The sequence below is a fragment of the Betta splendens genome, chromosome 10, assembly GCF_900634795.4.
Source record: "Betta splendens chromosome 10, fBetSpl5.4, whole genome shotgun sequence".
Lineage (NCBI taxonomy): Eukaryota > Metazoa > Chordata > Actinopteri > Anabantiformes > Osphronemidae > Betta > Betta splendens.
Window position 1 is genome coordinate 5,560,481 of NC_040890.2, and position 27,062 is coordinate 5,587,542.

The following is a 27,062-nucleotide window of genomic DNA, read 5'->3' on the forward strand; positions in this document are numbered from 1 at the left end:
CGCAAGTTCTCAACAGGGTTAAGGTCATGTGAGCAAAGAGCTATGGTCATTATTCTTTCATCTTCAAGGCCTTTACAGACTAACCACAAAGTGGAATACCTTATTGCATGAAATGGAGCATTGTCCTGCATAAAAATTATGGTCTTCTTTAAAGATCCAGACTTTTTTCTTTATCACCGTTTGGATAAAACATCATCTACAAAGTAGGTTAAGGTTTTTAAGTTGAGTTTGAGTCCACCTTCAACCCAAAAAGGTCCAGCCAGCTATGATATCAACCCAAACAGTACTCAACCTCTACCTCAATGGTGTCTGAGTTGAAGTGGATATCATCACCTTATCAGTCTATAAAATCTTTGAATAATCTGTGTTCAGATATTTCTTGGCCCAGTCTGGATGTTTCAGCATGAGTGTCTTGTTCAGTGGTGGTCAGGTTTCGGCCTTACCTATCTGGCTCTGTCAAGTACTGAGTACCTTATGTAAAAACGACTTGCCTAATAATTGTGCACACAGTGTAGGCGTTTCTTGAAATACATATACCTACATGTAGCTGTAGCTATGAAATAAGGGCATGAGGGGCTATATACTATTTTATGGTGAAAAATTACACGACAGTGTGTTCATTTCTTTGTGCGCTTCATGTTTACCACAACACGCAAGGCCCTTGCCATGCAACAGCTGCTGAGCTGTAAAAGTTTGGCTTTATGGACATCCTATAAAACTATAAAAAGAATCAACAGTGAGTTGATTGATGAACTGCATTCAAGTATAATTATATTTAATTATAATTTCAAGTAAATATTACTGTTGTACAAAGACATGTAAATACTGCTGCGTAATGTTTGCATACATATTTGTGGACTAATCATCTTCAAACCACAATATAAACCATGATTGACAAACAAACATTCACAAATGTGTACAACGCCGGCTTTTAGTACAATCAACCTGACCTGGCAAGTTGCTCTTCCTACTGTACATGCACACATCAGTCTTAAGTCACATTACTTTTGGCTTTATGTTTTTACAACTCACGCAGGGTCATTCAGGGTCATACATTAACATTTCCTGTAGCCACACAATGATTTATGGACATGAATATAAAGATAAATATAAATTTGTGGTAAATATAAATGAAGTTTTATCTGTTTGCTGGATGTAAAATTTATTTGCGACCTTTGATAAATACAGTTTAAATACGGTTTATATATCTGAAAATATACTGTGTATGAGGGAAGCAAATGAGGTAGAGCTCAGTCGAATTTGTGTGTCAGCCAGTGTGAGAGATGCAACTGTATGTGTGTGTTGAAATAAAAACTCTTAATTGCTATGGACCTAGAAATTGAGTGTTTGTCGGCATGTGGTTCATGTTATATGCTGTATTTAGTATAGCTAATGTATAGAGTTTTTCTGGTTTGATGGTGGGAAGGGAAATGGTCCAAAACACACATCACATGTAAAGAATCAGTTGTGTTTGTCCCACCTGGCATCCCACTTCTCTACAGGCTTCCAAACAACAATTTAAGAATCTTTCTTTAAATACATGTTTCATGTGTGCCTACACTTGAAGCAATATACATTTTGTTGTTTACAGGCTATTTTTGTGCTATGTGACGTTCACTCCACCACCAGTAACAAACATGGATGTATTGTAAATAACTTTCTTTCCCTGATGCTGGTATCTCTGACTGGTTTTAAGACTTTATATGGGTACTGTATATTTTTATGAGGTAATATGTCTTAACTGCTGCCAGAATGTATAAAAGGCTATACCGACATCGCTAAACACATAACTTAAATTAAAAGAATAAAAACAACTTTTGAAAAACTACTTTTTGGCCTCAACCTTTTGTGAAGCCTAAAAAATGTAAATTTAGTTCCAGTGGCCTTACACAGCTAGATGTAGTATGTTATTCATAAAAAATGTAAATTTGTTTTACATTTGGTAATAGTCTAAAGGACTAATGCTCGGACAACTCTATTGTATGATGCTTTTAAACATAACTGAGCTGTCACTGTCCTAAGCTTCACCATATATTTAAAAAAATCACAACTAAAAAGACCTTTTAGAGACTGCTGGCAGGAAAGCTGCTTACTGTATGTTGTTGTGTTGTGGAAATCCCAAGACGCCAAAGCCCTCTGTACACTAAACAAAGTCCTTTACCCATGTGTCGTGTTTTCTCTTAGAGACACAACATACTATAAATGGGTTGTTGTCCTGTAATTCAGTGTTGATTTCTTTAGACAAGTGGACCATTTGCCCTCCTGGCAAGATGGCATTTATTTGAAATTCTTTCCTCTCCTGTTTTTAAGAACAAAACCTTGGCAGAGAGATTCTTTTCATCTGAAGCAAAGTAATAGAATCCCACACTCAAGACCCACACTCTGATGATTTCAGCGAACTGAAGAAGATCTTTTGTAAACAGCACTCCCTATGTTCAGTTGGATCTTTGATTGCATCAGGAAAATGGTGACATGTATTTCAGGATAAGTCTAAATATAGACGCATTATATTATACCAAACACAATATTGACACTGTCACATATACAGTATAACATCAGGCTTTCTTGGTTGCCAGCATTCACTTTAAAAAAAAAAGCAGTATGATGCTACTGTTTCATTCAGTGGCACCCTCAAATATTCCTAGATCAGGGCATTGATCTAGGATGACATGATTGGTGATGATTGGCGATTAAACTCATTATTCCAGCCAGTATATTGTGATGACAAATGAATGTTGAATCTTGTTTCTAACCCTTAAAGCAAGTCACAGCTTTGTATTGATTGTGTTAGCTGAGTTTTATAATGCTAATTGAGTGGAGGTCCTTCTCTAGGTTTGGCAGCTCTGGCAATGCCACACAGCTCCTAATGAATTGAACTGCACTTAGCGCTGTTTTTCACCAAGTTTGAAAGACTTTCCAAACAACACGTACATCAAGGCTGCTCTATAATTAGGGTCACGAATGCTCTATTGAACAATGTAATTTTTCAAGAATTGTGTGACAGTTGCAGAGGGCACATGGAGAACTGTTCCTCTCTCTTCTGCCACCTATGTATTATTTAATACAAAGTAGAAAGAAGCAGGGATGAAAAAACTAGCTGTGATGTTTCAGGCAGAAAGCTTGTATCTAAAATGTCAGTTTTTCTCAGAGTGTAATCAGCACCTTCTGGTGAGTCAGCCAACAAACCCGTATTAATACACAACACTGCAGACATGGTTTTCATAGAACATAATGGCACATACAAATGTTGCTCTGCCTTTCTGATACAGTACAAGCTTTACATATTGAATAGGCAGGGGTGAAGGATATATAATTGATGTTGAGTGTTACTTGATGTGCACCTGCTTTTATGTTGCACAGTGTTCTTTGCTTGTGTGTGACTCACTGTGAAGGAGCTATTTCCTGTCAGAGGTTTTATGCGAGCTGAGTAATCATCTCTGTTTGATGTGGATGTATAAGTGCTGTTTGTTGGCTTTTGTAAAGTGACATTTTGCATTCAGCTTTGGAAATATCGATTTCTTAAGCAAACATTAAAGTCAAGTAATTTCATGTGTCCTCTAGGACAAAAGGCTAAACAATCCATTTGTTGTGGTCACTGCTCTACCTGCCTTTGGTAAACATCAGGTACATTTTCAGATAATTGCATTGGACTGCTCAGACCCAAAAATATGATCAAATATCTTAATTATATTTTTATATTTTAGGCAAGAAAGCGTACACAAATGTAAGAGAAATGATGCAGGAAACCATAATTTTCTCAATTGCAGCGTAAAGAATTATATATAAAAAATTCCCCACTTGCCCCTTTCCTTGGAGTGCTCTTAGACCTGCAAGCACGTGTGCTCTTCCATAGGTTTAAGAGCTTGAGAGCTCTGGGCAGTACCTTTAGCTGTTCCTAGGACTGCACTCTTCTGGACAGAGATCTTGTTCCTGGGAACTGTTGGAGCCACTATCCCAATTTGGGAGTTCTGTATCTGGAATTCCCACAGGATCTTAGCTCTGTCTTTGGGGCTTCCAGCCTGTACTCAGTACTGTTCTTGTACACTATCCTGGTCACTTGGTTATGGCGTTCAATGTATGCCTTGCCTGCTAGCATCTTGCATCCCGCTGTTATGTGCTGGATTGTTTCAGGGGAATCTTTGCACCTGGGGTCCTGCCTGGTAGACCCCAGCCTTTATTGATCTAGTACTCAGAGCCTGCTCCTGTGCTGCTAGGAATAGTGCCTCTGTGCTGTCTTTCAGTCCAGCTTTGTCTAGCCACTGGTAATATTTGTTGATGTCAGACACTTCTTCTATCTGATGGTGGTACATATTCAGGCGTTTGTCCTTCCATGATGGTTCCTCTTCTTCCTTCCTTCTTGATGTAAGTTGCTTCCATCTCCTTCTTTGGCCAGCTCATTATGCCATTGGGGGACCTGATGACTGGGAGGGCGTAGGTGGTGTTACTATTTGCCTGTGGGATTTCAATGTATTTGTAGCTGTCCTCTACATCTGCTATCTTAACTTCTGGTAATTTTATGCCCTCAGTCCTGACTACTTTTCCTGTCTTTAGTACCATTCGATCGCACTTATTTAGTCTGAATGACATTCCGTCTTGGCTGTATATCCTGGTGGTATGTATAAGCAAGTTGATGTCTTGTCCTCTCTGGGCATACATCTTGATGTCATCCATGTAGAGGGGGTGGCTGATCCGTAAGGTAGTTTGTAGCTGTTCCGTAGTCTGTACCCATAAATAGACTTAGTGATCTGCTTGAGGGGGTTATTAATGTGATTAACACATTAATATGAGCATTCAGAAATGCATAATATACTACTTTTGAATTTGTTAATATTTAAAAATTATGAGTCAACAGTTGGTGCACGTAGTAACTCCTCTCCTTTTCATACAACTCGTGTAGTCGTCCTGTGATGGTGCGTCTTGAGGGAGGCTCACAAGTGCCATCATTCGTAGCGATTCTATTAACGTTCCTCTGACCGACATCTTCCAACACTAATCGTCCTGTAGTTGTACCTGTAGCTATGGCACTCCACTGTTTGTTTCAGGTAGGGGATTTGCTGCCATCAACGGCGTGTATTGCATATAGGTGACATTTCAAACTCAAAGTACTACAGAGATTTAGCTGATTCAGGATCAGCTTTGCCGTGAATTACTTGCTTCCATTATTAGGAAAAGATTTAAATTGCTAATGTAGATGTAAGACACCTTTATTCTCTTTGGTTCCAGTTCACTGAGCGCTGCAGCTGTCTTAGGCCCCGCCCCCAATGGCTCTGATTGGTTCAGAATCGTATCTCAGGCCAGTACTGATCAACAGCCCACTCCTCCTGTGACCCTTCACTTCTTCACAGAGGTGTCGAGCTCATTTTAGCTCAGGGGCCACATAAAGGAAAATCTTTTCTCAAGTGGGCTAGAACGGTAAAATCACAGTGCACAAATGTAGGTTTCAGTGGAGCACTACATGGGGCGAGGTGTCCAGCAGCCAGAGCCATCAAAGTAAAGGCTCTGTCTACTGGACCCCTTGGGCAACTGGCGGTTTCCCAAAGTTCCTCATACCTAGCCACATACACATACGGGGGGGGGGCTCTTTCACTGGGGCCTGCGGGTGAGGCTAGCTGTGTCGGGAGGTGCTGCGGTCCCTGCTTGGGGCCACATGGGCTAACGCAAACGTTGGTTAGCTAACAGAAAAGAAATGGCTAGATTCAGACAGTAGAAAAGTGCAGCAGTCACCAGACCGTTAGTTGAACCGTTGCTGTGTCGTTCTCTGGCGGACGTACGAGTCAGCTGGAGTAGATTTGTCTGTGGTGCTTTCTCTGTTGTTTTGCCAGGCATTTAGTGCCTGTAGTGTGCGTTGTTTGACTGAGAAAAATCCAGCCAATGTTTTCTGCTTCAGGTTAAAGTAAATCAGGCAGGCATCTAAAAAGCTCTGTCACACTGCAGCTTAGGTGAGCAGTGATCATTTACATATGAATAAGTAACCGTGGGGGAAGGCTCCCCCATTCATTTAAAACAATCAAGTTAGTAAAAGGCAGAAACGCTATGGGTTGAACCTCTGATAAACAACCTTTTTCCAGCAAAACTCAGAGAGTAATCACAAAATAAACCGAATTTTGGCAACTGGTGTAAAGTCTATGTTTGAGGACATAAAACTATATCTGCCGCAACAAATTCAGCTGAAAACGGTGACGATAATGATCCTCACTCAGTTTCAAGCACACAGGCGATCTGGCGTCCTGTCATAGAGTTATGATCGACAACTGCTGTAAAACAAATTCCTATGATTATTACAGTTATTTACATAAAATCGACAATTACTGAAAAACATTTATTTAAACATTTATTAAACCTAAATAAGCGGATGTAGTTGCAGATGGACTGCGCTCTACGTCTTTATGAGACCATGCGCATTTAAATTATATTAATTCAACCGCAACCCATAACTACAAACTTATGTGAGGCAAATTATTGTATCAGATGTTAGATCAGTTGGTGTATACATATTTTTGAAGTAAGCCTGTCATTTGAAGACATGGAAAAAGCTAAAGGAATGAAAACAAGAACGTTTTGCTGCTGTGTTGCAGGTCTGTCTTGAACTAGACAGAGCGATTATAACTTTGCAATGAACAGAAAACAACTAAGACATCAATTATGCTGTTCAGAAAAAAATAAAGTTGTAAAAGTTGTTGTAAAGTAGTAAGAGCAACACCAAGGGATCAAATTTATGTCAAATCAGCCGAGACAATAGACACTCTAGCTTAACCACCGGACTATCTGAGGATGTGAGATTGTGCCGTAAAATGACTAGTCATGGCGAATGACTCAATTTGTATGCGACGAGTCATGGTGCTTCATACTCCCCACATTTGAGCAGCTTTCTTAGTTCATAGTTCATACTTCATAGTAACTGTATGAGTACACTGTGATCTAACAGTAACTGAGCTAGTGACACTTTCCACAAACACCGTATGTGCATTGAAACAATAGGCCATGAATGAAACAGTTATCCAAACAGTTAAGCAAACGGAAATGTGTTCAAGGTAAGGGGATGGAGTGTGGGTAGACATGACGAAGATGGAGAGAAAGCAAAAATAAATACAGTACATGTGGTCATTATGGTACTGTACATTTGTTACTTTGTGTCAAAACAATAGGGATGAAGTGTGTGATGTAAAACCCAAGAGTATCTGTAAAACCAGGTCAAACTAGAGGTCAACCGCTGTCCTGACTCAGCATGTACAGTATACAGTTTACCCCACACAGGAACTCTGGCAAAGAGGGACTTGAAAGAAAATGTGTGTGTCCTTGGCTTTCAGTCAAGTCAAAACTAGAAAATTTTTAACAGCTTCTATATGATTTACAATCACGTTAATAAATCTTTTACACATTTCAGAGCAAAATTTCTCTCTCAGAAGTTAGACTTTTATTACCTAGCTCAATGAATAGACTGTCATAAAAAGTGTCGCCAAACACGTTGAATTTTAGTAACTTTGATTGTCTCTTAACCTTTTATTGAGCCCCTTCATCACACCAAAATTTTAACTCTTCATTGAAATGTTCTGGAAGTTAGAGTATTTAACCATCTTACAGTATGAGTAGAGGTGGTATATTTACATAAACTCAAAACATCAGAAGATTGCCTATTCTTACAATATATTATATTTAAAGAACTAAAACATTACATCTTTAACCGGGCTGATTTTATGCTGTTAAGGCTCATAAACACACATAGTACTGTGGGTGTGTTAGTCTAGTATTGATTAAATCGCCGCTGTGTATGTTGTAATATTATTAGTAAAAAACAGTCTATAGAGCTTTTCTAAAAACTTGATGGGGCCCACAAAAAGCCGTAATTCCTGAGAATACATAATTTTCCCTTATTCTGACTACTGTACATGTCTTGAATTGGAATAGATTAAAAGCAGTAAAGCAGTAAACTACAGTACCCCCAAACTGTAAAATGAAAAATATAACTAACTTATGGAAGTTTAAATTCATTTTTTTTGTATTAAACTTAATTTAGTGACTGTAATTTAATTTAATGTATTATAAAATAAATGAAAATTAATTTTAATTTGAACATTGCTTTGATGTTATTATTGCCAACAAATGAGAACATGGTGAAGATGATTGGTGTTTTGCTATATTAAGACATCTCCCATAAGCCTCATTGCCTCCAGTCAATCCACCCCCTCTCCTGTCATCTTTTGGCTTTAATATGCGAGCAGTGATTCTCTCAGCAGCCCGTGGTTGACTCCTCCTTGGTTGGTCTTAGTTGTTTACTGCAGTCATTCAAATGCGCTACAAACACATGTGGTTATGATCTTAACATAGAGTAAGAAAGCAATTCAAACTACATGTATGTTTCAAAGTCTTCTGCATGCAGTATTACCAGTATTACAGCTCAGCACCTGTTTTGTCCTGTTGAAAATGGGGGAAAAACATGTACTACATGTTTTACAGTAGAAAGATTTGGACAGAGCTTGTCTCTGACACAGTAGAAAGGCAGTATAAATCCTGGGGGAAGATAGGGGCTCTAAAAGATTGACACAATCTCCTGTCAAAATATATCAGTCTCCCCTCTGTGTCACATTTTGTTTCTGCCAAATACACACACACGTCTGTCTGAATGTACTGTACACACCGGCACAGGAATACACATATGAAGAGAGATATGTCAAAAAAAATCTCAAAGTTTAGTCACACTTCACCCCTTTTGCTACAATACGCTCTGGAGGGCAGACAGACACAGACATATGCATTTACAGTTGAACATGGCCTTTCCTCTGCAGTCCGTATACACACACACACATATACACACACTAGACACAGAGTCTAGTGGGAGGCTGGTTGACTGGTAGAGATTGTGTCAGAGCTGTCTTTGTCAATCAGGATCAAACTCCGCCTCCAAACCTCTGACCTCATCATCCTCGTGACAAGCAAAGGCTGTCAGAGAAGTCTGCTGAGATGGCAACTTCACTGAGGGGTAGACCCTGGGTGTGTGTGAATACATGTGTGAAAGAGATATAAACATCCATCAGTTTCATGTTTTACCTTTTGGTGCCTGTTTCACTGCAATGACAAAGTGTTTATGGATTCATTAACTCCAGCATACTGCTCATTCCTTATGGTCTATGTTATACAAACAATTTGCATAATATGGAATCTCCTTGATCCTACACTGTAGATGTTGAAGAGATTATGCAACCCAGCATAAAATTCAACAGAATTTTTGTGTTGTTAGGTAGCGGTGCTAAAATTTTTGGATCAGAAGTCACAGGCAACAGGCTCACAGGTTTTATTAGTTCTGCCTGCAATGTGCAGTTAACATTGTAATTTAGTTTCGAGACTTTCCAGCGAATTGACTCAGATATACTATACACTGTACAAAGCTTGCGCAATTCCTCTACTCTGCCGCATTCCATTAAGTACTTCTTGTTACTGTGCAGCACATACATAAATTTGCCAGTAAATGATAATTTTCAGTTATTCAACAAGCACTATTTACAGAAATGTTTTTGTTCTTATTCGAACATTGAGCCTTTGCCTAAACTTTACATACAGTAAATTTTGGTAAATATTTTTTAAAGCAGCTTTATTTCTTGTTGCTAAAAAAAGGCAGATTAAATGTATTATTATGTCATTTTATCGGCTTTTAGGAGCTTACTTCAACTTTTTAAATACACAATGCCGCAATGCTAGATCACAGTGTCCTCACATCTTTGTTTACTCTGAACAACCTAAGGCCACAGTTTTGTTTAAACCATCATCTGACCTATTTTTAGCAGTATACTGTAATGTTTGGAGCCATGAATAGCTAATGGGTAGCATGCTAATCCACATTACCCACTGCCTTATAGTGGCTACTTGTTTAAGGTTAGCGTGTTAGCCATGCTACCAATTTCTATTTGTGTGGTAGAGGCAAGCTATGGTTTTGATGCTAGCATGAAACAGAGACCCAGATCTGGGTCTGGTGTTCTGTTATGCCCTCCAGGCAAAACACTGAGTCAGTATGAGCCTCTTCTCTTTTTTTTTTTTTTTCAAACATGCGACTCTGCCAAAGTGTTTCTGTAAACGAGTATGTCAATTCCTTGTTTAGCCTGACTGTGTTAAAACAAGTGAAAAACTCATTCAAATTTGTCTTGAGACAGGTTAAATGAGCCAGATTATTTCATAATTTTGCCAAATTATGAGTAACTCATACAACCTAGTTTCTAAAAGCAACATAGCCCCAAAGGCCTTGTTACATTGGTGGTTTTATTCTGCGATACTGTGACTGCACCGTGGCCACAGGCAGAACAGTGTGACTATGCTAGGCTTTGATTAGCCACCAGTAAAAGGAGAGTTAAGCTGCTAGATGTCTGCTATAAATTCAAAGGGCGTATGAATATGAGTTTGGATACTGGTAAATGCTATTAATGGTAATGTGGTGGAAAAGAAGTATACTGAGTCACACAGTACTTAAGAGCGAAGAGCATGATTATATGCTATATAACATAACATTATATTACATGTGTTACTTTTCGTGAAAAAAATAAAACAAATTTAAAAAAATTCCCCACCTCCTAGGGTCAGTGGCCAGAAGAAGTGGTGGGCTGGGAATACATTAACGATTCAGTTGTGTGATGGTGGCTGTACATCATAAACATCTTAGACTTTGTACTGTACAAGTGGAGCTGTTGTAGTAGATGTAAAAATCCTCTCAGATATGCAGCATTGATCTGGGACAGCAGGCGTTGTGCCAGTCTAAATGTACTGTACCAAGTTGGTGCTGACAGATAAGACTTTGCTGATCCTTTTTTGAATGGTGTGTTTTATGATGATGCTCTGATAATATGAATGTCAGAATATTCACTGATGACTGTTGGCTAATCAGTGGCAAGTAAGAGGGGTTTTGGGGAAGGAGTTGGTGCTACCACATGTAATCTACTGTAATATGTAGGCTGTATTGTATGTTCTGGATACTTAAAAGTGAAAATAGAATGAGGTTAAACAGAAACTTTCTCCAACACATCCTGGGACAGAAATTGCTGAGTTGCAAGATATAGTAAATGTGCAGCATGTTGCTTTGTGAACAGAGATGAGTTTAAAAATATCTAAGTATGTAATTAAAATTTTGACATGATATCAAAATCAATAAATATCTTAACATAATCATTTCCCAGCATTGATATTAATATATACTCAGTGCTATTAAGGTGATTGATGTGTTTGGTTCTGCATGTAATGAGGGTCAAGGATTCTGAACTAAATCAAAATCTAATTTCCCAAAAGTCAATGACTTACAGCACAAAAGCAGGGCTGCCCAGAACACACCCACACAAAGACTCATTCTCCATGCGGGTTGTGGGAACTACTTTAGGGAATGGGCTGCATCTGTTCATTTTGATCTTTTTGTTATTCATCATGTGTTACACGAAGGTTCCTCAGATATAATGTAATGTTGTACATGTTTCTATCAATCATAGTGCTCTGTAACTCTTAGACCTTACTTTCGGTACAGGGCATTGTACATGTCTCTAGGGTTTCCCTAGCCTACAGTGAGTTAAACACACACACACACACACACACACACACACACGCACACGCACACACACACACACACACACACACACACACACACACACACACACACACACACACACACACACACACACACACAGCCCTGTGCACGTCCTCATCCCAACCTGTGTTTCCCATAAGACAAAGTTGGGTAAAACTGTCAAATCCCAGAGACACCATGCTCAGCCGGTTGGTATAGATAGACACACACACACACGCATACACACAGAATGCCGAGGTAAGCGGGTATTTGACAGTAGACCTTCAGGGAGATAGAAGATAGAAGAGCTTTTGCTGTCCAGGGAGGGGGGTCGAAGGGAGGAAAATAGGAAGCAAAGGAAATGACAGAGGAGCAAGAGAGTGAAGGATAAAGACTACATCATTTACAGCTCAGAGAAAAAGAGTTATAGCGCAAACTGGGCAAACCTTTCATTAGCCATGCTACATATTTTTTAAAAATCAGCCATTCCATTACCCAAAATGAGTTTTGTGGAAAATCAGAACAGTCAAAAGATATTAATAATAAAAAGATAAATATAAATAATTGCAGTTCAAAAATATATTTTTCTTTGTGATACGTAAAAACATTTACATTAGAACTGCCTGTAATTTTGGACGTTATCACCGTCATCATCAACTATTATCAGTAGTTATCAGCCCATACATATAGCCTAGTAGGTGCCTGCTCTACCTACTAGCTAACAGATAGCAACTAGCTTATTTGTATCATTCAGCAGCTTCAGACGTTTTTGCATTAAGGTTAGGTTTAGGTAAAGGGGGGGTTGGCAATAACCGCTCAACGCTACTGAGTCAGTTGGAATAATCATCCAATCCGTGATCTACCTTACAAATCTATGACGATGACCTACTGCACCTATTTACCGCTGCCAGTACAGTACTGTAGGTACAGTAGGTTAGTACCTCCTGGCCTGCTGATAACCAGTGATAATGAACCATTGAATGGCGTGATAATGTCCAAAACCACTGCATAATCTCAGTGTAATGATTTGTATAATTATAATAATACCACAAACAAATCCTCATATTAATGTTTATCCTAAAGTCCACAGTCCAATAGTGTGAATATAATGAAAGCCTATAATTATGAATGTGTACCAAATAGCAGATTTTATCACTTAATTTCCCTGTGCAGCAAAGAGTTCCTCATGAGTTTTTACATTTGGAGCTGATACGACAGTGTGATCAACACAATCCTGATTACAAATATGTGCTGTTGTGAGCAAATGAGGAACTAGTAAAACGCAAACCCGTCTCCTCGCATGCAATGAAAAGCAGTGGATCACACCACTGATCCTGATCAGTGGTGTGAAGCAGCACCACCAATGCCAATAACTGACCGTCAGCTTGACCCTGAAACCTTAGCTTCAGTTTGAGTTTCTTTGCGCTTTAAATGAAGGATGAAAACCAATTTTACATGCATTCCTTTATTAAGCAGCCTTCACTAAAGAGTAAGGTGAACAACATTGATTCTTATCCAGCGCTATTAGAGTGACATTTAAAAACACTTGAATAAAGGTGTGCGTTTATGTGTGTACTTGTACATTACTTGCATCAAGATAATGTAAAAATGTACTTTACTATCGAAGTGAGGACATTTTGGCCGGTCTGCACAACTTTAAGGGCCTGTTCGAAGGTTAAGATACGATTTTAGATGTGATTTTAAGGCTGAGGTTAGAAATGAGTTTTGGCTAAAATTAGGGTTAGATGTCTGTCTTTTGTTGTGATGGTTAAGCTAACCGCAAGGGTGTGTGTGTGTGTGTGTGCGTGTGTGTGTGTGTGCGCGTGTTACACCCCTACAGTGTCAGGTTGCTGTCCTCTACCTGCATGCTGAATAATAATGAGTAATTTAAAGGAGTCATATCATACTTTTCATTCTAAAAAATATTAGAGTTTAATGTCTCAGTAAGGTCTCTGTAAATTTTCATCCCATAAAACCCTTTAGATCGTCCACACTGCCCCTGTCAATATGTGGTTCTCACTCCCCATCAGCAAACGCTGTGTTTTCTGGGCGTGTCGCAAGCGAAGCTGCTCAACACACCTCTGCGCGGAAGCGCATACCTTTTTTGTTGTTGTTTTTTTTTTTAAATTGGCTCCATGGATACGAGCCACCGCACGGTTACGATACAATAGGTGGCAGTAGTGCGACATTGAGAATGCAATCCACCGCAATCCTCCACAGAAGAAGACCCGCTACAGGACTGCACAACATTAGCCAGCTGATTCGTAGCGTTGTAGAACCATACGTCTACGATCTTGAATCTGACCCTGAAGCTGAAGAGGAGGCTGTTGAAGTCGCCACATTTCGGCTGATGCAAGATGTGTCTCATTGGTAATGTCGCATTTACTTCAATTTAATTGATTTATGTAATTTGCAAAGCGACTAGCGGTTGCTAATGCGTATGCTAAATGGCGTGTGCAGCTTGAAGATTCACAACACAACTTACCTGGAAAACTCTCGTTAATAGAAAACACTACTTTAGATTACATTATACAAATAAATAAGTTTGAGAGCATAGCTGAAATAATATAAATACATTTTACATTTACACATTTCACTGTTTTTGTCTTACTTGTGCTGCTGCTCTGACAATTTTATTTAAAAAATGTGCATTAATATTTAGAGCAATCACTGCATGACCTTCCTGGGAACAAAAAGCATTGGTTCAAATTATATATTGACCTAACGTATTTTTACTGCTTTTAATTGTTTTTTGTCATTCTTGATAAATTTGACAGTAATATGTCTCTGTATCTGAAGTTGTTACAGGTATCTAGTCTACAGAGGCTAGTGAGCTGGTGCTGAGGATTCCTGGGGTGAAGAATCTGAGTTGCCATCTCTTCATGCTTGGGTTGTAGATGAAGGCAGTTTCCTGATGGATAAAACACTAAAACACTCATAGTATGATTGATGTAGACCACCTGTGGAATAACTCCTTTACCATTTGAGTAAAAATGTGTTTTTTGTGAGTGCAACACTCATTAAGAATTTTTTTATTTTATTTATATATAATTTATATGCTTTTTATTTATGGCCGCTTCAACTTTATAGCTTACCATATTTGAAAGAGAAAAACATGTAATTTCAATACTATGATTTCCTAAATAAAAGTGTTTTACCTTCAGAAACAGAGTTTAGTGAAATACATAATAGTTAAAGCCAACTTTATTGTAAACCAAAAAAATACACCACTACTCCAAAGCTAGAACAAACTGTTACCTTCACACTCCAATGTGCAATGTATAGGTTACTGAGTTAATTAAGAAGTCTGGGGGTTTGAGGACGAAGGAGAAGCTTTTGCAGGGCCTTGCAGACGAAATGCATGAAAGTAGGGTAAACAGGGAGATGTGGTGATCCTTGTTCTCATCACTATTTGGAAGACTGAGCGGAAGCAGTCCTCTACCAGATGGAAGCTGTGGCTGTCCTCACCATCACCTCATCAAAACAAAAGGTACTGCAATCAGAATTGTAGATTAGTGAAATGTTCATTATTATGTAGGTCAAAACCTTCTCTAATGTAAGAACACACAATACCAGATAAAAAATTAAACCAAACAAGAGGACAGGCCTGTCTGTGCTAAAACAACAGATAAACAGTTGTTACAATTCAAATATAAAATCTAAACAGTATATACCAATTAAAATCTTCTATTACCTATCTTACTGTTGGTACATACAAACTTACATACCTTCACTCCTGAGCTGGGCAGCAGATGTCCGTGTACCAACAGTCTGCAGTGATTTCTCTGTTTGACAGCCTCCTTGCATGTGGGCAACTGGGATTTGCCCTCCTACAGTATAGAAAAGACTGTTACATTTACTGTAAATTGTATTGGTCCTACAAATATAATGGCTATGGTACAAGCTATAGGTAACTGACCAGATAAGCAGCAGGTATTGTAGAGAGGTGACTAATTAGCAACTAAGCTTGAAACACAACACAGTTATCATTCCAACTAATCATGTTAGAATTTGATAGAACAATGACATAACCCAAAATCACAAGTTGATTTAGGCTGTGACACAGGACTGGGTAATAAACATAACCGCGTTCATCTGCAGGTTCTTTTTGTAGCGATCGACCAGCTGTAGCTCTCAAGTGCAAAGGCCTAAAGGCATGCTAACGGCTAACGCAACACAAACAGGAGCGGCAGCACGTCAACAGGACAAAAGCTCGATCCACCGCTTCCTGCCTGTCGCCGATCGAAGGCCCATCGCTATTAGCTGTTCCCCACACAGGTGTGTGATTGCACCAACTCAGAGTAGCACATTTGAAAGGGACAAAGGCTTGGTTGACTCACTGTAGCCGTTAGCGACGCTAGCGATTAGCTTGTCTCACATGTGGGTAACTGCATTTTAAACAGACCCAACTAACATATTTAGATATCACAAGTATCAAGCACAAACTTACTACAGCGAGCTAGATCCACCGCTTCCTGCCTGTCGCCGCTGGAAGGGCGATAACGATCAGCTGTTCCCCGCAGGTGTATGAGATTACAGAAAAAGGACAGACGCTAGACCCACCGCTCCCTGCCCGTAGCCGCTCGATGCCATTACGATAATCATTAGCTTTTCTCCACACAGGTGTGTGGCTGCAGGAGCCCACATGAGCACATTTGAAGGGGACAAAGGCTCGGTCGACTGGCTGCTAGCATAGCTAGCTAGTAACTTGCCTCACACATAGGTTACTACATTTTAAACGGACAAACTAACATTTTAAAACATTATAAATATCAAGCATGTACTTACTGCAGTGAGTGGATGACGGACTGTAGGAATAGGTCCTTTTTTTCCAACAGGAGCCGTGAAACAAATCCAGCATTGTACGCACCCTCGTTTGAAATGCACATACGTATAAATGCTGAGGCAGTGTTTCTGGCACCGGTCCGTTAAAAATAAAAGTGACCCACAAATCCTCACTTGTTGATCCCTTGGTAAAGTGAAGAGACTTTGGTGTTGGTTAGAACACCTAAGAACCGAACTATTTCTATGGGAGGACTTGGGCGCTGCCGTGCTCGTCTGTTCACGGTGAGTGAGAGGGGGGAAATGGCGGAAGTCCAGTTTTGGTTCGGGATCATTGTGGGGGTGGTGGTTCAGGATTTGCAGGGAGAACTTTCAACCAGTATGACGAAACCTGGGGAACGGCCTCAGAACAGTAGATCTCTCTCTCCATTGGATGAGAAAATTTACGTTTTCAAAATGTGAAAAAAGCAGGAAATGCATTTCTACCGTGCTCAGTGTGTGTATATGTGACCCATAGAGTCATAGGGACGCTCCAAAATGTCTAAAAAGTGGATTTTGCATGATATGAGCCCTTTAATGCTGACTCCGTCTGCCTCACTGTTTACTGTACCTGTATGTTGTTGCTAATGATGTTTGTTAGTCCTGTGGTGTTTGGGTAACAACACAGCTGACGTAAAATCTTAATAATTCAAACTTGTTGCAACTGGGCTTTTTTCCAAGTTGAGTTTTTTTATAGGTTATGGCCTGTTTAATGAAGCCCCTTTTTCTTTCAGTGAGCCACATACTGTATACTTATGTTTCCCTCTTTCCATCTCTTTCTCTCAATTTTCCATTTAACCTCTTAGTGTTGTGAAGTTTTTCCCTGAAGACTTTATGGATTCATAAAACTCCACACCACCATAAAACGCAAATATACACACAGCCACACCAGACTCGGGTCTGGGTTCTAAATCTTTCTGTCTTTATGGAGCTATCTATTGATTTGACCAATTCTGAGAGTGTGTGGTTCTCATCTGTGTGAGGAATGCAGGAGAAGTTGACTTTTAAAGGCTGAAGGCGTTGTGAATTTCCAGGACTTCCAGATCCTCAGCTGGCATTTTGGCCTAAACACTCCAGCCACTGGGCAGATCACACTTTATCGTGGTGTAGATTTGTTTTTGTAAATTGTGTCTTTTTGCCTATACTCTCCTTTACTTAAATCCAAGGAAATCTGTGCATGCAAAGTTTGGGGGCATGTATTTCATGATACATTGAGGTAATTTCTTACCAACAATGACAAACTGGCTCCAAGAAAAGACTTTGGTGGTCCAAGGTTACTGTGCATATGTCTGTGATTCATTATTGATTCCTGTAGGGGAATTAGTGGACAGTTATTACAACTTGCAAGACTTTGACAGATACTGTCACCAGGAAGACCTGGTAGTCAAACCACAAATCAGGTGGCCTGGTCCTTCATGTCAGGTCACAGAACTAGTTTCTCAGGATTTATTTATATTTTTCATTAATCATTTGTTCAAGTTGGTGAACTGAAATGACATAATGTCTAACGACACCCAAATTCAGCATTGGATATATAGTCAGTAAGTTGTGTAGTTCAGCATATGTGTGTCTGTGTGTGTGTGTAAATGCTTTCTAGCAGCCTTTAGACCACTCCAAAACCAGAGGAAGTGGAACAGGCCAGAGGCGCTCTCTCTGTCTTTTTGTTTCAGTCTCTTGCTTTCTTTTGTATGTCCACTCTCTCCATATCTGTTCTCTCTCTTCAGTCGTCTAACCCACATCCCCCACGCCATTCAAGCTACTTCCAGGAGATTGACACGAGACAAAAGTGTCTTATTAAGTTCATGTATTTTTAGTACACGCACGCACGCACGCACGCACACACAGCCTCAATCAATTACTGTACAGTGCTGCAATGGGTCTTATGAGAAGCCTTTCAGCTTGACATGATTTCCCCTACTGTAATTGTCTCAACTATTCAGCTGCCATGCATGCTGAGTTCAAGTAATGTGGGAAATTTCTTTATTCTTTCTTTATTCTTTAACAGTTAAACAAATTATGTAATTTAAATGATATAACCCTGTAATATTATGAATAAAATAATATACAAGTTAATCAAAAAGAACATCATTACTTTCTACTCAGTTTAAATGTGAGTACATGTCCTGTACAGTATAGATTTTTCCCCCCTCACATTCATCTTACAAGTAAAACCCATCCATCACCAGAAAATAAGTGTTATTGTTGGTCAGGACCTTCAGATGAGATTATGTCATGAAGCTTCACTTGATGATTATTTATTCATTAAAGGTGTTTTTAACTGTCAGAGGGAAACCACACAGAATGAGAGATTGTCTGCTCTGTAACTTGTGCGGAATGTAAGTATATGGTGATTGACCTCACTGACTGCACATCGGTCCCTTAAAATCAATGTATTATTTTCATTCACAAAATTGCCTAGTTTTTACACATACTAACGTTTTCTGTAAGAAAATGGTTAATATACAGTATAATACCAAGACATGCAGCAGCTCCTACATGCTTTGTTTTTTTACCCTCTGCCTAAGCCTTGCTTTCATGCTAACATTTGATGTATGCGTAACTGGAATATTAGGCTAATCTGTTTGTGTAAATTCTGTGTGAGTAGAGCCTTTCCTGTATATGAAGAAATTAATAATTTGTAACTGTTTTACAGTGTCATACTGTAGCATTTGACGACAATAGAAGGTTAATCACCAACATGATGATGTCGCCACACTAAATGTAGACCAACAAAACCAAAGCAAGTTGATTTTGTTGAAATGACTGTCTATTGCTGGCAGGATCATATCTTTTGTAGCCAGCTACAGTAGGTAATTTATACGTATTGTGGAGGCGTATTATTGAGGCGCTCCTGGGGTTTTGATGTGGGTCTGTGGTTGAAGTTAATTTCCTTTGTAATTAGTTGACCCACCTGGTTGTGTTAGTATTTAAGGGATGTCTTTTGTTTCACACATTGCTGGTGTGTACGCTCTGTGTAGCTGGATGCTACCCCATTGTTACGTTGAGGAGAGTTTGTGATGCAAAGGAGTTTTGGTTTTGTTTATGTCCTGTCCCACCACGTAAGTTTTGTGAGTGTCTTATGTTTCATGTTTAGGTCTTATGTTTCATGTTTAGGATTTTTGCCCGTAGTGTACGGAGCGTTTAGTTTTAGATAGTGAATTAGGTTGTTTATCGTTTTCCTGCAATGCAGTGATTTTTAGTTCTTCCTTTGTGTTGAACTGAGTCCTGCGGTGCAGTGAGTTTTTGTTGTGTTTAAATAAACCGTTAATGTTAATTGTACCTTCTGTGTCTGGGTCGTGCATTTGGGGTCTTTCCTGTGTTCCCTGCGACCTGGTCTGCCGGTTGCGGCCAGGTGTCTGTGTGAGGGATTACACAGAGAGCTGTGTGCTGGAAGCACGTCGGCCGTGGTGCCTGAAGCCTCCGCTCAGTGTGAGCGCGTTCTCCTCCCGGCTCCGTGAGAGCCGTAGTTCTCCCCGCTCAAGGAGCGTGTTTTAGAATCTCGTTCAGTCTAGTTTGACCCTCGTTTTAACTATAGTAACCGTTCGGTCTAGTTCGACCCTCGCCCGTAACAGGTATAACCTACCACTGGCGCCATAACTGAATTTTATAATGTAAACTTCACTAATGTAAGCTTGTGTTATTTTAGAGGCCACTGACCATGGTACATGCTCAAGTCTGTGACATCACAATTAGAAGACGACTGAACAAAACAGTTTGTTTTTTAAGTAAGGGAAAGGGTTTTTATTTTTGTGTGTGCATGCGTTTGTAAGTATACAAAAGTATGATTGAAGTTTGCAAAACTTCATACAAACAAATCACAAGCCATTTGAAACAATGCCATATGAACAGATACATACGTAGGACCAAAATGTAGATATACGCAAGGCCTAAGGCTCAGCCCTATGTTTACATCAGCAGAAAGAGCTCACACCTAAACAAACAGTCATGGAACAGAGCGGTTTCCTGACGCAAACCAGTAAATCTGCATTAGAATAGCAGATCCAGGCTCCATATATACAGTAGATGGCAACTTGTCTCAAATGTAGGAGCCAAACCTTGAGTAATGTTGTGTATAAGATGAAGCAATAAATAGAAGCAATGTATTGTAGAAATTAAAAAAACGGCTTTAACAAAGGATTAAAAGATGAGGTCTCAGTTTTCCCACGACTGCCCAGGTCTATCCTCTGGTATCTGGTATCAGATTATGAAGGAGTGTCCCTTGTCCCCTCCTCTTGCACAACTCCATCAACATCTATTCAAAACCAAGCGTTACTGGCTGTTGAAGTTGTCAGATAGTGTTATGTTCAGAGGCTTTATACCTGATGTTTTATTCACTAAAGGTGTTTTTCACTGTCAGGGAAAAACAGCCAGGGAGAAAAGCACACACATGTGCGTGCCTACACTGAGACCCACAAAGGTAGACGAGATGTTCCTAGGCTAATCTAATTATTAGTGCCTACACAGATAGAGCACATGCTGCTCTTTCGTTGCTCTTTCTTTAATAATGCACACAGAGCTTGAACCTCCCAATAAGAGCTGTAAACTTAAGGATATTAGGCGTGTTCTCACTGGATCATAGCAATACTGTTTGATAAATATGTGAACCTTTGTATGCAGATACTCTACTGAGACTTTAACTGTATTCACCGATCATAAAAAAAAGGTCTACATCGTATTACTGATCAGATCAGTCTTCAGCTTTTCTTCCTAGAAACGTGCCTCTTCCACCTTTTTCCCCTCTGTGTTTCTGTTAAAGACGCCACCATACAGACATTACATTGTGAATATTTTAGATCTTTGAAACCTCACATTAAAATTCACTTCAGTTAGACTTTTCCTAAGGCAAATTGGCTAGGCAGCCCTCGGCTAATGGAAAAGGTGTGTGTATGTCAAGGTTTAGATGCTACTGCCAAAGCAACTTAATGCATATTTTTAAATGTGACCGTGGGGCTGGAATCAAAACGTCAGGCCACTCTACAGAGTGACTCTACAGAGTGACCTGACTGAGACACACTACTCATATTTATTAGTCTGTTTTTTGGTGTTTGTGTCATGTCTGGACTCTTTCTCAAAGGCGTACCTGTGAACCAGTGTGAAACTACCATGTCCAGTGTTTTCATTCATGTGATAAATTATTTTAGCTTCTCTCCAACTTCTTGTTTCAGTGCACCAATCAGAATCCTCGGATGACTGTGGTGGCGTGCTCAAAATAATTACCATCCCAAATCTCTGAGCTTGTTTCCGGACATCATCTCGTTTTGCTGATTTTTCTTTAATGAGACTTGTTTCCTCCTCCTCCTACTGCTCCTCTTCTGTTCCACTCCTCCCTTCGCATTTCTTGGTGGCTAACATGTTATTGTGTGCTTTGATTAGGTAATCACCACATTTAGCAGATTTAATTTTAAACCTCAAAATAAATTTACCTACTCCCATCTTATCCTTATTTTATCCATGGTTTGCTCCCTTTCTTTCTTCCCTCTGGGTATTCACTTCCTTCCGCTCCCTCCCTCTGTGCTTTTCCAAGTTTATTTATATAATCAACTCATTTAGCTGGTTTTATTCTAACAGCCTTTAGAGACTCTTTCTTCCTCTTTGGATGGCTCCTCTCTTTTCTCTTTTATGAATCACAGCTTTGTATCTGTTTTCTGTTCTTCTATTTCTGTCCCCTTTGCTTTGTTTTTTCCTGCCTCTCTTTTTGCATTTCTATGTATTGCTGTCATCTTTACCAACCCACCAGATGATCTCCGTCTTCATGACAATTTGGTTTGCCTCGATAGATATGTTTTACAATTCCGTGGAAGTGTAAAAACAAATAACCGGCATTGTGAATATGATGCTTTAAATTTGTACAAATATCTGTTAATCTTTTGTATGATAAACAGTATTGCACTGTTTAGATCAGAATATGGAATAATTTTAATGTCCTAAAAAGCTCCTGCATCCCAAACAAGAACACAAGAATGCTTGCACAGTAACAGGTCACAGTAAGTACACACATGGTGAGGTCATGTGGTGGAGGTCAGGGTCAGACACGGCCTTTAGCAATGGACGAAAAAAAACATTTTAAGTCTGTGAGACACACACACACACACACACACACACACACACACACACACACACACACACACACACACACACACACACACACACACACACACGCACACAGGCACACGCACACGCACACACAGTCTCTCTTTCCTATTGTCTGCAACCATTAGCTTTGCTTTGCTGCACTGACCTAGCATTGCCTAAACCTAGTTTGTGTTTTCCGTGTGTGCGCGTACACACACCTAAAGTGGGGTGCTAAACTATCTCTCTTATTTATTGTCTGTTCCCATAAAAACACACTCTACCTGAAGAAAAGTGTCAGTGTGTGTGAGTGCGTGTGTCTTGCCAGTGGTGGTGCCGCTCTGAAAATGAAAACGCTGGCTTTAGGGTGAAGCTTTTCTTAACCTCTATTAATCCTCACTCTGAGGCTGAGAACACTTTCTTCTAAGAAGGCTGCAGCAGTTGACAAAAGAAAAGGAACGTTCCTGTTCCAGGCTGAGAACACGAAGCTACCAGGTGATTAAATGATGTCTGCAAGTTCGATCAGCCATGTTGTGCTTGCGAGTGAAGACAGTCTGTGTAACTGTTAAAAGCAGGATGCTTGACTGCTTCATGAAAAATTTGTTTAGATTTAGTACCTGAGCTGATTTGTTCAGGCAGTGATTGATAAGACTGAAAACAATCACAGTCCTGTTAAGTGAAATGCATCTGTTGCACATTGTTTTCTGAAACTTTATACTTTTCAACCTGGGCTTTTGAGGAGCTAGATCTGCAATGAACAGAATGTCAAGTCAGCATTTTGTCCTTTACTGTAGGGGTGTCAAACTTAGGTAACTTCTTTTAGTTTTCCAAGTCTTTCTGCCCTATTGTACCGATCACCTAGCTTAGGTGTGTCCAGTCATCAGCTGAATAAATGAACTGACACCTGTTCAACGTAATCAGCCCAGAGAGTTAAAAAGCCAGCAGGGACACCGGCCCTCGAGGACCGCTGTTGACATGGGCTTTATTGTATAGTTAGAGCACAGGTCATTCTGAACCAGTGGAATTAGGTCTAACTAAACTTAGTGACACGCTGTCAGCAGAGCAAAACATGCCTTCTTGTTACCAATACTGCACTTCATGCAACAGTTCTTTGAGACAATTCTCATCTACAGTAATCATGCGCTACTTGATGGAATATTAATGGTATGGATTAGCAGTAATGTGAATGCGGTATTGATTTTGAAATAACTTTAATGGGAATAGTGCTATTGATTAGTTAATAAGTGTGACTGTCCCCATGGGAAAAAGTATCGATTGTACATACACTGAGCGAAACACATCCCAGCAGGTTGGTAACCAGACCACAACCAGCATGAAGAACACCCTAACTGGTTAAACTGGATGAAGGTTCATCTCGAGGAAATTAATCTCAGCATTTTGCACAGTCTCCCTACTGGTTCCTGTTCTGCTTCTGCGTGATGTGAAGTCTCAGCTGTTTTTGCTTTTTTTGCAGACGACGAAAACACAGTGAACCTTAGCAACAAGGTTAAGAAATGATACTGCCCACAGTGGAACAGTGGGATGTTTGAAAGTGTCTGGTGTTTTTCTTGTGAATTTAGGCCCAGCTTTCACACTGGCACCATTTCACATCTCCACTCAAGTGCAGAAGAGAGAGCTAGACTTTGAATGCAATTAAAGTCAAGGAAGTTAAGAGCTGTTCCCCATTTTTCCTTTCCCATTTCCCTCTGAGAGCGAAACAACAATAACCGGTGAACTGGCAGTGGCAGGGAGCAAGCACGCACACACAAGTTGTTACTGTTTTTTGCTTTACTGTTACCATGACATGGATCTCACTAGTTTTTACATTTACTTAAACACTGCTACAGCATGCAGATGGAATATGCTATGACCCTGGGAGGAGGAGAGGCAGGAAAGACGTATATGAGAGAGGAAGATGGCGTCTGGCTGTCTGTTACTATGTTGCTTACATTGTAAAAATCACTTGCAAACACATACTGTATGAAGGATGTTTTTTTTAAATGATGAATAATAACCCACCTACTGTATGTAACACTGACAGTGCACCCTCAGTTAGTGTTAGCGTTCTCTACTCTGCTTAAATTGTTTTTCACATCACACAATCTGATTTCTTTTTTCCTCTGTAGGGTTAATAAAAACTACCACATAACTGAATGGGGGGGTGTGTTGTCTAGATGTGATACAGTAATAGTATGAAATCTGTTCACAGTCGAGGTCATGGCATCTGTTTAGTGAAGTGCTAAACTTTCTCACGTGTGCCCTTTCTCCAATACAGAACAATAGCTTTGTTGTACTGGTATTTGGAGCAGTATCATTTGTGGAATATAAATAATGAACAGAGTCTGGAAAAAGATCCCAACAGAAAAGCAGTCTCCTTTCTGTGGAGTCCAACTGTGCTGTGCACAATCCCAAGCCAGAGGAATAGAAAAAACGGTTCTGCAGTTAAGTGGAGAAAATTTTTATCTTTTCCTAGTTAATTAACCTTGTTTCTCAGTTTCTAGTGATTGTTGGCAGGTGGTTTTGGTTTTAAATGCTTTCTGACTTAACAGCACAGACATGTATGAGGGTGGATTCAGCAGAGGTTCAGAGTTAAAAAAAACATTAAACAAATATTATTGGCAAACTTATTTACAAAGTTAGTCCTAAAAAATCTAGAATAAAGACTAAAGCGTGACACTAAAGTGTGTGTGTGTGTGTGTGTGTGTGTGTGTGTGTGTGTGTGTGTGTGTGTGTGTGTGTGTGTGTGTGCGCGTGAGTGCGTGTGTGTGTGTGTATGTGTAAAAAATAATTCCTCGAAACTTAATAGCTGACGTAGCACTGCCTCCTTTTTCAATATGTCATTGTATTTTAAATTTAAGTTAATATCAGCACATATTATTCAGATGATACAGCACATAGCGCGCTATTTAGTAAGTTTACACAGCGGCTTTTATAAATTAAAGCAGTCTTATTACGTCATGTTTAATTGAATCAACTCGTGCTGCAACTGCTCTTGTCACTCAATCAGTCAGTGTCAGCCACACAAATAGCAGCGTTTGTCTCGTTTTCTACCTCTCCTTGGCTCATTATCACTCTCTCTCCCACTGCTTTGCTGCTTTGCTTTGGATAGAAATCCTGTGTCTTCTCCATCAATATGGTGTCTACCCACGCTTACCGCTATATATAGGACCTGCTGTCTTCCCACAATCCCCCTCTTCTCCTCCTCCACCTTTCCTATTCAGCTTCCCATCAAACGCACTCGTTTCATTTTAAAACAAAAGTGGGGTACCAAAAAGAATGAGAAGAACAGAGAGGGAAAAGTGAAGAAGAGAGGAATGGGGAAAGAGAGGGGAAAAGAGCCGAGCAAGTAACTCGTTTACTTGCTCGGCTCTTTTCCCCTCTCTTTCCCTAGTGAAAGGCTAAGAGAGGAGGCGATACAATAAAAACAGGTCTCCAGTTTTTCCATCCGTTTTATCTTTGTACTTGGGCATTTTGCTCTACGTCGGCATTCCACATTCACCTCAGACCGACTTCCTTTTGACTTCCTGTAATCCATCTGATCTGCAAGCTGCAAAGTTCTCTATTCGAATGTTTGTTGGAGCCATATCTGCATAAGACTTCCAACTAAACGAGTGTAGTGAAACACAGAAAGAGGAGTTAGAAAGTTGGATCGGAGAAAAGTAAGGGTAGAATACAATTAAAGACTTAGGTTAAAGCTCTGGTATTGGCAAATATCCCTCCTGCTGAAGTGTCCTCAAGCAAGATATTGAATGTTTTCTTGCTCCAAGAAGCTGTTCGGTAGTTGACCCCAGACTCCCTGCAGAGGGAGACAAGAGGAAGGGTTTTTATTTCCCCCACTGATGGCAATAAAATATGAAATCATTTCATCAGAAGCCTTTCCTGCTATTAATTAGTGTTTTTCCCCAGTGAAGCAACCAAAAATCCGAGGAGACCGTCAGTGTTCAAACCCACTAGTTGTCTCTAAAGTTTAATTAGCTAAAATACTGTAAGCCAAACCCCTGTACATTAGTATGCAGAGGCTTTGTGATGACAGCCTCAATGATATTAAACATTTTGGGAATTAATTAAATTCAATTCCAATAATTACTTCCAATTGTATGAAATATACTGTATTTTTTACTGTTTTCGTATGTTCACATAGTTTGATTATTGGCTATAGTGTATGCTATATACTGTGTGGCTTAGGAGTATTATTTTGGTCAGTGGCTTCGCAGTTGTTTTATTTTATCTATCTATTCTTTGCACTTGAATTTCTAACCAGGCTAAAGCGGAAGGTAAATATCCAAAATGTTCAGACATTAGCAAACTGTTAAAACAGGCCAAATTAGTTTTGTGTTGTTCCGTTTTCGGATGCTGGTACTGTGTGTATATATAGCAGTTTTTAACTGAAATAAAACTAAATCTAATGAAACTAACACATTAACATATTGCAATAGAAGATTTCCTATGTGCGAAGGAGGTAATGATGTGTGTGAGTGTGTGGGTGTGTTCACACATGGATGAGTGGATGCATGTGGGACTGACTGTGTGTGGGACTGCATGTGGTTGTGGGATGGTCTGTGTGTGGGTGCGCGTGGGTCTGTGGTTCAGAATGTCTGTGAATGCTCCATCCTTAGCTCGAGGTGCACAGTTCTGCCTC

The 27,062-nt window shown here is 39.7% G+C and overlaps 1 protein-coding gene and 1 long non-coding RNA gene across 7 annotated transcripts in view; one reads left to right on the forward strand and one right to left on the reverse strand.

Moving 5' to 3' along the window:
* The window catches only part of il1rapl2 (interleukin 1 receptor accessory protein-like 2), a 260,188-nt gene that overhangs the window by 85,007 nt on the left and 148,119 nt on the right, over positions 1-27,062 (forward strand). The gene's annotated exons all lie outside the window — the stretch shown is intronic.
* On the reverse strand, positions 14,720-16,887 carry LOC129604798 (uncharacterized). The gene is made up of 3 exons (XR_008696019.1): positions 16,322-16,887; positions 15,262-15,363; positions 14,720-15,026 (listed from the first exon to the last, which is right to left on the reverse strand). It is a non-coding gene; the product is annotated as an uncharacterized LOC129604798 (long non-coding RNA).